Source organism: Bemisia tabaci, chromosome 2, assembly GCF_918797505.1.
Source record: "Bemisia tabaci chromosome 2, PGI_BMITA_v3".
NCBI classification, from domain to species: domain Eukaryota; kingdom Metazoa; phylum Arthropoda; class Insecta; order Hemiptera; family Aleyrodidae; genus Bemisia; species Bemisia tabaci.
This window is the reverse complement of record NC_092794.1, coordinates 66,836,509-66,852,494: the sequence shown is the minus strand read 5'-3', so window position 1 is coordinate 66,852,494 and position 15,986 is coordinate 66,836,509. Positions and strand designations below refer to the sequence as shown.

At 39.4% G+C, this 15,986-nt stretch overlaps 1 non-coding gene across 1 annotated transcript; it reads left to right on the top strand.

Annotated features, from left to right (window-relative positions):
* Positions 1-15,492: 15,492 nt before the first annotated feature.
* On the top strand, positions 15,493-15,564 carry TRNAD-GUC (transfer RNA aspartic acid (anticodon GUC)). The gene has a single exon. It is a non-coding gene; the product is annotated as a tRNA-Asp (tRNA).
* The last annotated feature ends 422 nt before the right edge of the window (positions 15,565-15,986 follow it).

The following is a 15,986-nucleotide window of genomic DNA, read 5'->3' as shown; positions in this document are numbered from 1 at the left end:
TCCGACAGACTTTTCTTCGGCAGGGAACGATAAGAGTTGGTTAATTAGTCTGTAAATGATTAATATTAATTAATTAGTCAACTCGCTTTTTCGATTCACTCGCTAAGCGGGCTCAATCCTATCTGCTTGAAACAATCGGAAATTTCCTTGTACCCATGCATACTCATCGCGACGCTTTTCTTGGCCAGGTTGCCGCCTACACTCAGATACCAGGTCATTTTGTCACCTTCCAACGTATCACAAGCACCATGCGACGTTTCAAAATTTACGCCACTATTTTATTTTTTACAGAGAAATTGTTGGTCGAATCTGTTTGAAATTTTCGCTGAATTCTATAAGGAAATTCAGTGCTATTTTCGGAGAGCTGCATTGAACAATATCTCCATAGAAAAATAAAATGGCGGCGGAAATTTTGAAAGTCCCCCGGCGCTTGTGATACTTTGGCCGGAAGGTGACGATTTATGACATTTAATTTTCAGCGCAACTAGTGGACACCGTAAATGCAATTGAAAGATGTAATATGAAAAATTCAAGAAAAATTATCACTCCATATCAGGACCGGATTTACCTATTTGCCGCCCATGGGCCGCCTGTATTTTGCCGCCCCCTTCTCATTCGTTTTGAAACATCAATAAAAACCATCAAGTGAACGTGCCAGCGGAGGATGGGTGCATAAGACGCGTTTACTCGTGTTGGACAAATTTTTTGGGAAAGCCCTGACAACACTACCAGCAAAAGTTCACGGAACTTCACGGAAATTTAAGTTTCGTAAACCTACCTCTTTGTGGACAAGGCCTTCCATTCATAAGAAATGAACGATGAAATTATGGAAGAACCAACATAAATGTGGTTTAATGATTTTAACGTCTGCCGCGCCGCCGCGCCGTGCAAACCGCGCTGTGTTTGACGCAATGCGTGAAGTATTCCGACAGTCTTGTAGGCGCTATCCATTTCACGCCAACCGCTGCTGAACGCACTGTGTTTGACGCAATGCGTGAAGTATTCCGACAGTCTTGTAGGCGCTATCCGTTTCACACTGACCGCACTATGTTTGATGCAATGCAAGAAGTATTCGTGCAGTCTTGTAGGCGCTAATATGTGTTACATGCCGATCGATCGCCGCGCCGAGGCTTCTCCTTTTCATCTCAAGTCCTCATCATCATTTCTCTCCAAGTCGCGCCGTTCCAGGCCAAATTGCGTGTTTGGTTTCTCTCTTAACTCGACTTATTAAAGGTGCTGTCACATGTATCACTGAAAGATAACAAAATGAGAAATTACTATACTCTCAGGAAATGAGAGATTTTGTCGCCTTTTTTCGTCTGTAATTTTTTTTTTCTAAATCCGATTTGTTTTATACCTACATTTAAAAAAAATTGCAAAATTTGCCGCCCCCTAGATTTGCCGCCATGTGGCCACCCCCTTAATCCGGCCCTGCGACATAGGCTCACAGAAATTTTTGGTGGTCTACGTCATACCATTATAGCGGAAAAGTAACCAGATGTAAAGAGCGGTAACATATTTTGACTGTGCTAGCAATATATCGCTGTTTGAGGTGAATATTTGTGCCTCCTTCTACGAACGACTAATATCCCTGTATGTAAGGTCATCCAGTATCGAGCAGAGTAAAACATTCAAATATAATAAAATCTAAAAATCCCTCCCTTTAAAAATAAAGCATAAGTCAAATCAATAAAAAACAGCAATAAAATATTTCAAAATCCACTGGTGACGAGAGCCAGCTTTGTGCCCCAGTCGTTTACGTCGTTTTTTTTAAAAATAAATCGTTTGGTTGTGGTTTGAACTGTGCACGGCGGCCATGTTGCATTGGACTCATAGTGATTGGATTTAAGGATCGTCACCTCTTAATATGGCGTCATGAGAAACCTTATCTTAAAAAAATCAGTTTAAAGGCTACCTTTTAGGTTGAAAAATAATTTTAAGGTCTCCAAAGCTCGGATTCGTGACTCGCTGAAATGTACTGCAGAAACTCCTATTTTGAAGACATTCCTGGATGTATCAACGGTCATATTGAATCAATGGAACGTAAGCAAGTGTCATGAAGCTCCTCATTCCTAAGAGCAATTTGGTTCGCAAGAATACATCCTATCGAAATACGATAACAAGCTAAAACCAAAGGGTTCCCTCTCATAGCGTTTTTCGTCTCAACATGATCGATTAAAAGTATCCCTCAAATGCATTTTATCGGTCCCTTTTATTTCCATGTATGCTGTCAAACTAGAGAACATGGATGTAGGTAAACTTGCCGATTTGCTCTGGCGCCAGGCAGTGATGCTTGGCAAAATGAAGTATGAAAGATAAATGAGCGAGCACATTTCAACCACGTCCTTTCGATGATTATCTGCATCGTAGATTCATCCGATTTGCGGTGTTTACGAAAGAAAAAAAGGCTTTTCATACATTTTGGTCTACCAGTAGGAAAAAAAGAAGTGACCGGTGCTCAAGCCAAGTACTAATCGAGGGAATTTTGTCAGATTTTGCGTACATGCTTTTTCTTCGCCCCTCTTCACATAACTTCTTTTTTAATTTAGAGGCGCTCAACCAAGTGTGATAAATTGATGACTGGACTAATTTACCGCGTAAAATGGAAGATGAAAAAAACGAAGAATAGTGGATAGGTGAGTAGATATGTCGCAGGTAATTAGTTAGCAATCGACGGCAATTTGCAAGCGCTTCAAGTGTTGTTTCGAAAAAATCGCAAAAATGCACATCGGCATTGTGAAAGTTTGATGGGCAATGGCCTTCAAGAGTATGATCCATGAAGTATGGAAGTAGGATCGCCTTCATTTTTTGTGATAATCTACGCATTGTCACAGAGTTAGTTTAGTTGCCTATCCGATTGAATCCCAAACTGAGGTTGCGAATTTCATTACATGCGGAAGTTTACCATGGAATAGGAAAGATGTGTCTACTCATTTTAACGGCAAATTAATCAGTACTCTTATCTTGTTCCTTTATTTCTACATTTTATGATTCGATCCCCGAGGTATAGAGATTGAAAATTGCCGAAGATTGGTATTTGCCTGCGACAGTACGAACACTGCATGAAAATGCTTATCCCTCACAAAAATATTTCCACGCTCAACTCAAATTTTGCACGAAGAGATATAGATAATTTCCCTTGAAGTTCACTGGAAAAAAAAGTCTCTAGAAACTAAAATCTAGACTCTTAAAAATTTGACAAGAGAAAATACCCTTGATTCCATCGGATTTTTGCTTGAATCAATAGGAAATCCACTTAAATGAAGATGCTCAGCTCTCGGTTCAAGCAAAAGTCCGACTGCATCAAGATTTTTTTTTTCTATGAAAATGTTTCAATAATCTGGGCTCTGGTTCCGAGAGAATTTTTTTCCAGTGTTGCAATGATATGGTTCGATCCTGGAGAAATTGTCCCGACAAAATTCTCACATACACTGAAAAAAAATTCTCGGCGTTTTTACCAAGATCCGTTGGTACCTTTACCATCTCACTTTTTTTACCAATTATTGGTAATTTTACCAAGACAGACTGGTAAACTTACCTAAAAACCGGTATTTTTACTGTTTTTTTCAGGTAAGAATACCACTTTTATTGGTAATCAATTCCCGGTAACTTTGCCATTTTATCTCGGTAATTCTACCACAGTCGATAAAAAATATTGGCGTTTTTACCAAGGTCCAGTATAATTACCGAGAAAGTTCAATAATTTTACCGAGATTCCTCAGTAAAATTACCAATTCCATAAATGGTAATTTTACCAAGAAAAAACTGGGATCAAATAGAACCTTGAATTCTTGGTAATTTTATCATTTTCTTAGTAAATACACCGAGATTTTTTTTTCAGTGTAAGAGCGGATCACTTGTTCCTCTTAACGCAGTGGAATCATTTTATCGTTTATTCATCCGTGTATCAATTTATTTATTCGTTACAAAGCGATGGCGCCGATGGAGACTGACGAACCGCCAGCGAGGAGGCCGCGTTTGAAAACTCAAAGGCTGACAGATTGACGTTGCGTGTTGAACGTTTGATTGATTTACGGTGGAGTGACAACTTGTCACCTTTTGAGCATCACCAACGCGGCGGCCCGACGCGATGTTAGTCCAGCCTGTGAACCGCAATCCTGCTGTGGGCGACTCCATCGATTTATCGATACGATCCAAGTATCGATTTTCGATACAAGTTTTAGTGGTATTGGGAAACACTTGAACTCGGTGCATCTGTGGTTAATAGAGAAATAAACACCTTCGGTTATCTCAGAAAGCACTTTTTGGCCCAAAGACGAGTGTTCGTATTCATGTGGTCGTATTTATGGTCTCACCACGGAAAAAAGAGGTAGGGGTAAGACCCAAATTGAGCATTTCCAATTCATTGTGGTGGTATGCCAATAAATTAGGATACTAACCCAAATGTTGCGGTATTACTACAATCAATCCAAAGTGCCCCTATCATCCAACAAATTGGGATAGTACCACAATTTTAGGGAAGAACCCCTGGCACTTTCTTCCGTGTCCTTAGGAGATCCTCTTCTTAGGGAGGCACCATGTGGTTTAAATTGTAATTAGGGGAAGTTTAAGGAGACCTTGAACGCAGCATCATGAAAAGGACAATTTTTGCGAACATCGAGTCAAATTCCCTTTGAATACGCCTTCGCTCTTGCAAACTGTAGGCTATATAATCAAGGAAATCTTAACGGCCAAACTACACGAACAAACATATTTGGTTAACAAAATCTATTTTCGGTTCAACGAATCAAAAATTTAGCTTTACGAGCCGAAAAACTTTGATTTACAGAAAACATGCACCACACTAACCAACGCTTTCAGTGCAGTGAAGCGAGACCTCAGCTCACGAATAGAAGATTAATAACATAAAAACAGCCAGAAAATGAGGGTCGACTAGAAATGGATGCAATAAGTTCTAAATCCTCCCATTAAAATCTTCTAAGGAGCCATGTTATTCAATTATAATTTAGCCCCATAAAAACTCTAGAAATTCAGGGCACGAAGTTGATACATGTTTCGATCATAAAACTTGCGTTTATATGTTTTATGACGTTAAATTACCATGACCTAGTAGAAGAATCCAATCAAGATTTAGTCTTAAATATATGTATTCAATGAATAGCTTGGCGAAAAATAATTATGACGAGTTTTGTTTTTGAATTAAAAAACTTGAGTACATATTTAGAATAAATTTCAACGAACTCTAAAAATTAAATTCAGCCGCTTAAAGCATGAATCATAAATGCAACAGTTACCGTGACAATTTGAGACGGCGAGTTTCTGTTTTATGACATTTTTCCCCAGAAAATATATCGTTACCTCTGAAGACGTTTGGCAATATTGTCTCAACCGGCACGTTGGCACGTTTATAATTTCCAAGATATCTATAGAAAAAATTTAGATGCCTCAACGCATGACGCGCATGTAAAATTTGTCCGGAGACAAATTGATTGATTTATGACCTGTAATTAATAATCTCTCGCTGACAAGTGCACCGTGTAGAGTGTTGCCTTTGAAATCCATACAACTTTCTACCATCAAGAAATCTGTAGCAAATCGCATTAGCCACTGAAGAGGATCCTAGCTCACCGCTTTCTTCTCTCACTCAGGGGGTATGATATGCGATACTCAGTAAGTTGCAATCTCGTATGCTGTTATTTTTTTATTTTTTGTTTTCAAGATTTGACTACAATAGTTGCATTATCTCATTATGATACTGCTGATACTGTTGTAAACTTGTTGAAACCACAGATTAGTGAAGAATAAGAAATATTTCATGAAAAACGCCGTCAATAATTCAAAACCCAGATTTAAAATGGTGCCTTTAATAATTCACTCTACAGAGCTATCATTATTTAGACTGCATTAAGCATAATGGAACCAAGGCACATCAGCCATCGCCTGAATTTAACTGAGCAGTTCATTTTTTTACATGAGAACGTCTGCAGATACCTTCGAAAATTTTATATAAATTCACTGAAATTTGCATAAAAATCCACACAACCATCTTCATGTAACAAACGAAATAACCCACTTAAATCTGGCAATAACTGATGTGGCTTGGTTACTTTCTGCTAAACGCGGTCCATTTGACACTCTTATATTTTACGGTATGAGTTAGAGAGCTGTGTTTTTATTTTTTATTTTTAATATAATTTACATATATTTATTTATTATACAATTTATATATTTTTACTTTTTGCACTTTTTGTTTAACCAAAAAGAACGAAGTTCCTTCCGCGTAGAGAGTTGATTCCGTTCCGGACTCAGATCACCCCGTTTGAGGGGCGAAAAAGGCTACGGAGCGAAATTCACTCCAAATTTCACCTCACGATTTTTGAAAGTAAAAGAGTCCTGTCTCGCGCCGTCACAATAAAGAGGACGGGTGACAGCCAAGGAAATTAAAGAAACGGCACCAATGTCAGGGCGACAGTGTCATGGGACTGAGTCGGTGGCGGGGAAAGAAGTGAACTCATTGAGATATGTCGGATATGAAATACTTGGTAATAATGACATATTTAAAATGTACAGCCTCGAGTCGGCACTCAATCATCGTTGTCAAATCGTGCGAAATTGGCCCGATTTTTCCGACCGTGTCTCAATACCGTCCACGTAGATCGTGGCAACAGTGGTTTCAATAAACTTGCCGCGCGATAGGAGCAGACAAGATTGGATGCTGGGCGGGATCCGCCGTATAATAACGGAGGAATCACGTTTTCTTTTAACGAGAGGGCCATTTACTTAAAGGCAGTTCAGCTAGGAGCTTATCCTTAGCTACCCTCGTTATGAGAGCTATCTGACGAAAGTTGCGTCAAACATCCCCTTTTCTTGTATCAGTGAGATTGTTTAGTAATTATTAATTCTTGCACTCTTAAAAAGCAGCGACTCAAATTTGACCGCGTTAAGCAGGAAGGGACCACACCACATTAGCTATTATCAATCTGATTAACCCTGTAGCTATGTTAATGGAGAATTTGCATGCAAATGTTTTATTGCTTCATCTGAAAGTGCTTAAAGAGCTGATTTCACAGTTTTTTTTTTCTGATGTGGGAAATAGTATAAAAATGCCTGCCCTGCAGTCTACCCTCTGTTCTTTTGATGATATTTTAATCCTTCAATTTTTAAGCCACGGAATTAGGGATTCAAATATTCTAACATATGTTTATTATCAAAGTATCATTCAGTAAAAAAATGACATCGTGTTCGACGTCATGACCAAACAACTTGTTTGGTATGGTCATGTCAATAGGATGACGGAAGAGAGGCTGCCAAAAAAGATGCTTGATTGGGTTCCTCCTGGGAGGAGACGTAGGGGACGCCCAGTGAGAGGTTGGCGACAGGGGGTGTTAAATGAGATAAGAGATTGTCAACTCCCTGATGACCTGTGGGAAGACCGAGCTTTGTGGCGATTAGGCGTCGCACAGCGCCAAAGAGCGCTATAAAAGCGACTCATATATATATCATTCAGTATTTGTAGTTTTCTTGTCGATGTTATTTTCCGGGGGGGGGGGGTGAGGTTGTGATCATCTCCATAGGATCGAGAGTCGAGTGTGGTGAAGACTGGAGGAAAGAAATAACGAAAATATTGCAGCTTTATTTTTTACGGATAAAAAAATGATTTTTTCCGTAAAATAGGGTTCAATTATTTATGAAAATCACGCAGAAAAAAATTGGATGCCCACCCTCTCTCTTGAGTGAAATAGCCATGGCAATGTATAATTCAGTCATCGGAATATAGTCTACTGCCAAATACTAACATAGAGAAAGTAAATTAATGAGTCTATTTGTAGATTTTAACGAGAATGATTTAAAACTGTATCAGCTAGATGTTTTCGCATCACATCACATAAATATCATTTTCTAATTTTACCGCTCTGTGTGCGCAAAGCGCTGATAGACACTTGACGTATCCGTTGAAGAGGAGAGAGCTCGTACCAAGAGGCTCCGCACTTGTCAATAGAAAGCTGAAGGGGGTCATGATTTGCGGGATTTGCCGAGAGCCGCTGTATACTTAGATGTATCTTCACGGACTGAAGGCGCTTTGTGGTTCACGCAAGCCACACAGACTGGAAGTGGACATGTGGCCGGACTTCACGTCTCAACTCCCAAGAAGGAACTAATATTTAAGGCTCATTTTAAAACTAACGTACGTGCCATCAATCTCCTATGCAAACAAGTGTTTCCTCTTCGTCAACTTCTTATTATTCTATTTATTAATTTTTGCTTTTGTTCTCTTTCTTACTCTTCCTCTTCTTTGTCCACTCCTATGCTTAAGTGGCGTTTCGGGTTCATCAGTGCCAATATAAAGATGAAATAAATTCAATTTTTTTGGCCAAGATAATGTAATTACAGAGTTGTTCATTTCATGAAAGATGTATTTACATACATTTTCCGCTGAAGCGTTTCAGGCTCCACCCATTATAAGAACTATCATACAATGTACACGTACGTGTCACAGTGTATCACAACAAAATTGAATTATAACTTCACGACTGAATGTATATATGTGAATTGCACATTCAGATGTGACATTGTTTGACAATTCCATTAAAACAAGAAACAGAGAAGTCAGCTACACTGAAAAAAATAATCGGTGGGATTTATCAGAGTTTGGGTGTTATTTACCATACTGTCTACTTGATTTTTTACACAGTGAAGCTGCAGCATAGTTACCAATATACCGGTATGGTAAATAACACGATACGGCTGACACTATGCGACACAGTGCCAGTGTGGCGTTCCCGACTGACTAGTATGGTAATTTCAAGCATCCAGATGCTGCGACAAACCTTGTAGATTCTAAAATCCACTCATCTTATATTATTAAATGCTTTTGATGAAAGTCGTGGATATTTTACTTACATCTTACTTTTAGAAATTCCGTTACATACACAATCAATGGCAGTTAAAGACAGTTTCAACGAGAAATAGCAGATAATTGCTTCACTGATTTCAAGTAAATGATACCAAAACCATACTTGTTATTCGCGTTAAGGTATCATTTACAGACTAAATCAGATCCACGGAAAATTTAATTGCATATAATAAATAGATAGTTCAAAATATACCCACAAAAAGACACTACATGAAAATCCAATCGCACGGTTCACGGTGGGGCAGAAGCTGCCAAATTTTGCTTAAAGTTACAGTTAAACATCAATCCCACGCACATTTGTCTCTTCATCTGAGTATGTTGAGCTTCGAAAATTTTAACAAGAATATAGATATACCTACGAACGAAGTATTCAAAAATCACTTCTAGTCGATTATTTTCAAATTACTTCCGCACTTTTATGTTTTCGAAATGACTTTACACAGAACCGATATTCACTGGATTGCAGAACAACTTTGCGAAGGTTTTCAAATTTTCAGGATTCCTTCACTTTGCAAGCCAGATTCATTGTAGCAACTCCTAACCTCCAGAAATTGGTCGATACGAATAACGAAAAAATCTCAGAAAATGTATGTGGCAGATCAATATAGATAGATTCGAAGAGAAGACGGTAGCTTTAGGGACAATTCGAACACAAATTTGGGCAAATTACGCGTGGATTCACATGGATTAATATGGATCAATAAAACACAGCCACGGACTCCGACCCTCAACGTGATACATTTATAACTGACAAACAGACAAACGAAAAATGGCGGACCACAGACCGCAGCGCAGTCAAGCGGGAGCTCTCACCACGCTGACTATACCAGTATGGTAAATTTAACCTACCAACACCATGACCAGTCGCATACAGATGCCTACAGATATCAAACGCAAGTGTTACCATGTTATTCCATACTTTTAACTCATCGTATGGTAAAAAATACCCAGCTGATGGTGAGAAATACCTAAACGATGGACAGACACACCTAACTGATATTTACAATCCGGGTATGGTAATTTTTATATCGAGTATGATTCTCACTTTCATCTAGATGCTTAAATCGACCATTATTTGGCTTTTTATCACCATATTTTTTTTTACTATACCATTATGGTCAATCCCACTTCCACTTTTTTTTCAGTGTAGGTTACGCAGTACACACCTGCACCCGTACCCCTAAAATGTGTTTTTTCTATCACTTACTTTTGTGAAAATTCTGGGGAAAAAAATAATGAAATAAGTGACATGTATTATAGAACACAGCCTCTCTTTCATCCATGTATCTGCATCTTGCATGCATGAGATCAATATTTTTAATATTTATTAAAAAATAAAAAATAAATTGACCTTTAGTCATCAAGTTGGCTTTGTGAAAAATTATCCCTTCCCTTTGGACTGCATTTTTCGATTAGGAACTACTCTCTTCAGATCGTTCAAAAAATCACCTAACATCATTTAGAAATACCAATGACACAAACTATGTTGTCTTGAAAATCAGCTTCAAATAGTGGTCGCTTCTGGCAAAATGTAATCCATTTTGCTTCTTACCGCCAGAAGTCCATCAATTTTACTGTTCCCCACCAAAAAGATGGAGAATTCAATCTTGATTGGCGACACTGTTAGCCAGGAATATTCCTGAGGTCGAACGTACAATCCTTTTTTTCCCTGCGTACATGCAGGAAAAACCTTTGATAACAAACTCGACAACTTTGGCGTTCTGTACGAACCGCGGTTCTATTCTATGTCTACTAGAACGCGAGGACAGTTTTCAAAGATGGCGCCGGATGGAGATTCAAAGAGCAAAGAGCAGTGACCAAACATGGTTAGCCTTTAAACAGGGTCAGAATAAAAACTCCTCCCCGGCATGAGCCTTTGTCTGCAATGCTAACAATTTAGCTCTATTTTCTCGTGTGCCGCTGTTCTGCCGTGGTAAGGTAAAACGCCGTATTAAAAATTTAGAGGTTGCCAAATTGCCTCCGATAAAACGTTTATTTTTTTTTTTTAGAGAAGTTATGAATTTTTTTCCCCAGAAATCTGTAGAATTACTAAATCGACTGGACGGCATTTGCCCGAAACCTAACTAAATTTCACGCTGTCTAATTTTCACTAATCTTTTACTTATAGCAGAAATTCGAAATAAATAATGCTCTAAAACTTTTAGTGAAGTCCCTTGCGATCGTGAGGAATGTACTCACAAAATTTCACACCAAAATTCTACTTAATTTTCTGTTACAAAAATTGGACATGAGAAGGGAATCGACAATCCGAAAAGCAGTGAGGCTAATTATTGTGGTTACACTCGTCTGAATTGCCCAAATGACTCCAAAAAAGTAAACGCGAATCCAACCAGAATCATGAATTTTTAGATTACATCTGCCTGCCCGAGCTCTCAATTTCCCCAGTTTTACACTAATACTCATTAAAGCTAAAATGTTTGCCTCTGATTGAAAATTTTTGGTTATGTTTCCCCGCAAAATAGCGTTGACCCGGCACTATTTTACCACCTAGTTACTTATACAGTTCGGGCAACATTTCTATTGTTTTTTCCTTTTTTGGTTATGCTATTTTATATCAGGGGTAAGTACTTTCAAGTTAAATAGTTTTTAAGCTAATACATTTACGCGTTGTAACTATATCTAGCTATATTTATTGAGTACCCTGCGTTACAATTGTTTTCCAGCTTCTTCTACACGGAAAAATTGAGATTTCTGATTCAACAATGCTGTCGTTAAAAATAGTGTCCGACTTGTTTCAATGTAAATTTTACAATAAAAAATGCTAATTTAACCATCCCCGTGGTTAAATTAGCTTTCCACTACTGTAGAGTGTACATTTGAACCATGTCGAACATATTTTTTCAACAATTTAATTGTTGAATCAGCAATCCATTATTTTCCGGGCAAGTGTTTTTCAGCTCCTTTCAATTCAAATTTTCCATTTCAGGTTTTGAATCCTCCGATAAAATTTAAATTTATGGCGGGAAATTTGGCAAGGTTTGAGTGCGGATAAGGGGTTTTGGGTGAATAGTGTTGCTGTGGCGCTTGTAACCGGTAGCCGAGACCCGGGTCGGACAACGACAGGGCCGGGCACGCAAGTAACGCGGGCTGGATGCGGCGCTAATGGGATGAGTACACATGTATAAGGGGTCGGGTCGGGTAGGGGCCTGGTTATAGGCGGGCAGTGCCTCCGACCGCCAGGTAACTCCGCCTCATGCCGACCAACAACCATTGCAATCCAGCCCAGGCGCCGCCGCCGCGCCGCGTCGCCACCGCACCATCCCAACTGGCGCTTGCACACGGTTAAGTACGCTCTCTCCTAGAGTACCTGTATAGCGAGAGTATAGACAGATGTGAAACTCCGAAAATCCATCAGGCCTTCACCGATGCCTCCGCGAATAAAGTTAAGGCCCAGAAATGCAGCCAACCTATGAATTTCGATTATCCAGAGCGATTTATTAATACAATTGTTACGAACCATCGTTTATATAGCACGTATTTGACTTAGTTTTTGCATGAATTTACTCATTTTTGTGGAAGAAAGCTCATTTATGTTTTTTCTTAGCCATATTCGTTAGAATTGGAATCTACAGACTGGCAGTGAAATTTTGTGCGTTAGAAGTTGGTTAGAAGGGTGGCTGCACTTTTGGGCCCTAAGCCCTCCATGAAGCGATCTGTCCTTACTCTCGCTGTACATGTACTCTACTCTCTCCTCTCTACAATCATGGTATGGGCAGCGGGCTCATTGTTGAAATTGATAGACAAAGCGATAGATAAAGAAGACGTAGGGAGTATGAAACGATTCCACAGGTTAAAATGGTCAGTTCCTATAGACTGAGGGAGAAAATGATGGACTAACTGGATTGCATTCTGCAAAAAGGAACAAAGAGCATTCCGATGTTAACAAGCTTGTGCAACTTTTTTCACCTTGCGGAGGTAAACTGATCATCTAAACACATTTTATCTTTACGTCCGATAAAGTATAAAATCTAGACAAAAATTACCTTTGTAAATTAATATGATGCATGATTTCAGTAATTTTTCTCTATTAATTTTTGCAAAATGTAATCCAACTATAGAGCTTCTCGTGGATTCCACATTCTCCACTACCTCGATACGCAAATACAGCAATTATTTAGAGAGAGAGATTTTCCGACAGAGCCATTTCAAAGTCGGAAAGAGCAGAAAATCTCGCCAAAAATACTAAAATCTAGGCCTAATCTAGCTTAAAGGTTAAGCGATTGCTCCAAGCCTAACGCCCTTGTTGGAAGTAGAACGTTCTTCCCGGAGCAATCGTGACATCTGAGAGTGATACCACTATTCGACCACGTGGGAGCTCGGGTTGCCTACCCTGGAAACTGAAGGAAAACTGACAGTGAGGGCGTCACCGCTCCGCACACCACGCTCGGTGAAAGAGTCCTGCTTTTCTTCCTTGAGTAACCGTAACATCTGACACTATTCGTTAACGTTCAGCTCGTGTTGCCTACAATTAAAACCAAGGACAAATTGCCAATGTGCTGAAGTTGCCTACGACGTTTTTATGGATTTCCCTGAATTTTTTCTTATTCTTTCTTTTAAACTGTAATACGTTTTTCTTGAAATCTTCAGAAGGTAATTTGTCTCCTCCATCTGTAACATCCTTCAATTTACCTGCCATTTCTTCAAGTATGATTGCATTAATAGGTCACATTATGATATACAAGAACAGCCGATAAAGCTTTACAATTACAAACTAGCAACAAAAAGAACGAACTACGTTAGTCAGAAGTTGCAACATTATCTTTTACATTTTGTCTTTAAAAGCCAATCACAGCTTGTCCGTCATATCTTAAGTTGGTGATATCTTCAATTTTTCACGGAAAAAATCTATTTGGACGTATTTTAAAAAGATTCCATAACTTTCTTTTTGGGACAAACTGAAATACTGTTATCTCGATGATAATCGGCATGTCATTCCACTGTACCGGAGGTGACAGCCCTATACCTACTTTTAGGTACCTATCTCCCCTCCTTTCCCTGGTAAAAATTAGCAGTAGAATCTGTGTTCCAAAATACCATATAGACCTACAGCCGGCTGTAAGATTTCCAATAGCTTCTATAGCCGGCTACACAATTTCTTATAGCCTTTTATAGCCGATGGCGACTAAGCAACAGCCAGGCGATAAAGTGTATGCTAAACGTTACTAATTACAGTTGCTACGACTTAGTGAGTTTTTGGACAACTGCTCTCTTTTTGAGCCGTAGTATCTTGGTTTATTCTGCGAGAAAAGCTCCGTACTTTTGACGGATGCCTGCCATTCCTAATCTATTATAGCGCCTTCAGTTTCGTATGATACTGTGCAATACCTCTGGTGTGAAATAGTTGCTTCAAGCGCCGTGGCACGTTGCGGCGCGGCAGGCGGGCAGCCAGCGCGAAACGCGCATTGGCGCCTACAAACCTAACAGGGATACTTCACGCGTTGCGCAATGAGTGAAGTATCCCTGTTAGGTTTGTAGGCGCCAGTGCGTCGCCGCTCCGCTTTGTGTTAGGCTCTAATATTTAATCTCGCGGAGTCAGCGTTTTTAAACTCATGACTTTGAAATGTTTGCACACTCTGTATGGATAATTCTCATTTTAATTGATGAAAAAAAATATGTAGTAAAGGAAAATATAATGTGCGTTTTGTAAATATTAAGGTGATTCCGTACAAATTAAGGACTTAAAAAGCACAAGAATTTCTACACAATTTCTTATAGCCTTTTATAGCCGATGGCGAAAAAGCAACACCCAGGCGATAAAGTGTAAAGCCCGGCGATAGGAACTATAGCCCGGCTGTATAATTTTTTATCGCTTCGTGTAGCCCGGCCGTAGGATTATTTCCACTTTCTACAGCCAGCTATATTATTTTCTGTAGCCTTCTTCAGCCGGCTATAAGAATTCCTATGGTACTTTGAAACACAGCTCCTATCGCCAATTTTTACCAGGGTTACCTGAGCACATTATATTTAATACGACCTCAAAAGGAAGCACACAAATGTTTCTTTTTTCCCCTTATCTTTTGTTGTAAACAATTTTGTCGAAAGCTGTGACGGTGGTTATACCATAGAAAAGGAGTTTCAGATTTCAGTGAAGAATGGCGAGGTTTGATTTTTGCTTGAAAGGTTTTTGCTCGCGGAGCTCTGATAAAAATCACCGTGAAATTCAACTCAATAAGCACTACTATCACAAACTCCAAATTTTGGAAAAAATTTAACAAAATTTGCTGCCACAGAATGACATTTTTACTCACAGACTGAACATGTCATCCGGTGAAAATTATTCTCCTTACCTAAAAATATACACACTTATCTATGATTTACGTAGTCCATACACGCATAACATGAGTACAATCTCTCAATTTGTGAGATAATAATATTTTGGGTAAAGAGAAAAGGGGGGTCATCACGAGGGGGGGGGGGGGGGCTGCGAAGCAGCTTAGGGATGTTCGTACTTCCCAAGCAACTAATGTTCAAGTGAAAATATCCCAAGTGGGCAGAGTCCCGATCATGAACACAGTCAAAGGAAACCAGCCTCGTAGAGACTCTCTGAGAGTAGGCCTCTGTTGATCACATACTATTTCAGCCTCGCAGCACACCAGTCCTCGGTAGTATAGTGGTCAGTATCCCCGCCTGTCACGCGGGAGACCGGGGTTCGATTCCCCGCCGGGGAGGATAATTTTACATGCAGGTCAACTTATTGTTCTGTAGATAGTACAATCAATATACCATGGTTTTGGCCTGCTGAAGGTTCGGTTATGAATTATCATCTCTATTTCACGTCTAACGCTGCTGTCTTGAGCGACATGGTTACGGACGGAACCACGGCCTTTTCAAGGGAGGGGCGGCACGAAAAGATACCTCACCTGAGGAGGTTCTGAGGAACTTCCCCAGCTTAAGAGAGTTTCGGGGGTAACGCAGGCACGCAAAACATACTGCGTACTGCTGTCTTATACCTAACATGAAATTGAAAAGACCCTGTTTTTGAAGTTTAAAGTAAAAGTCATCGAGTTTCAGTAATCCGAGCAATTTTCAAGAGTATTTTGGTTGGTATTGAACAATTTTTCGAAAAATCAAATGATTGGTGGATAAATTT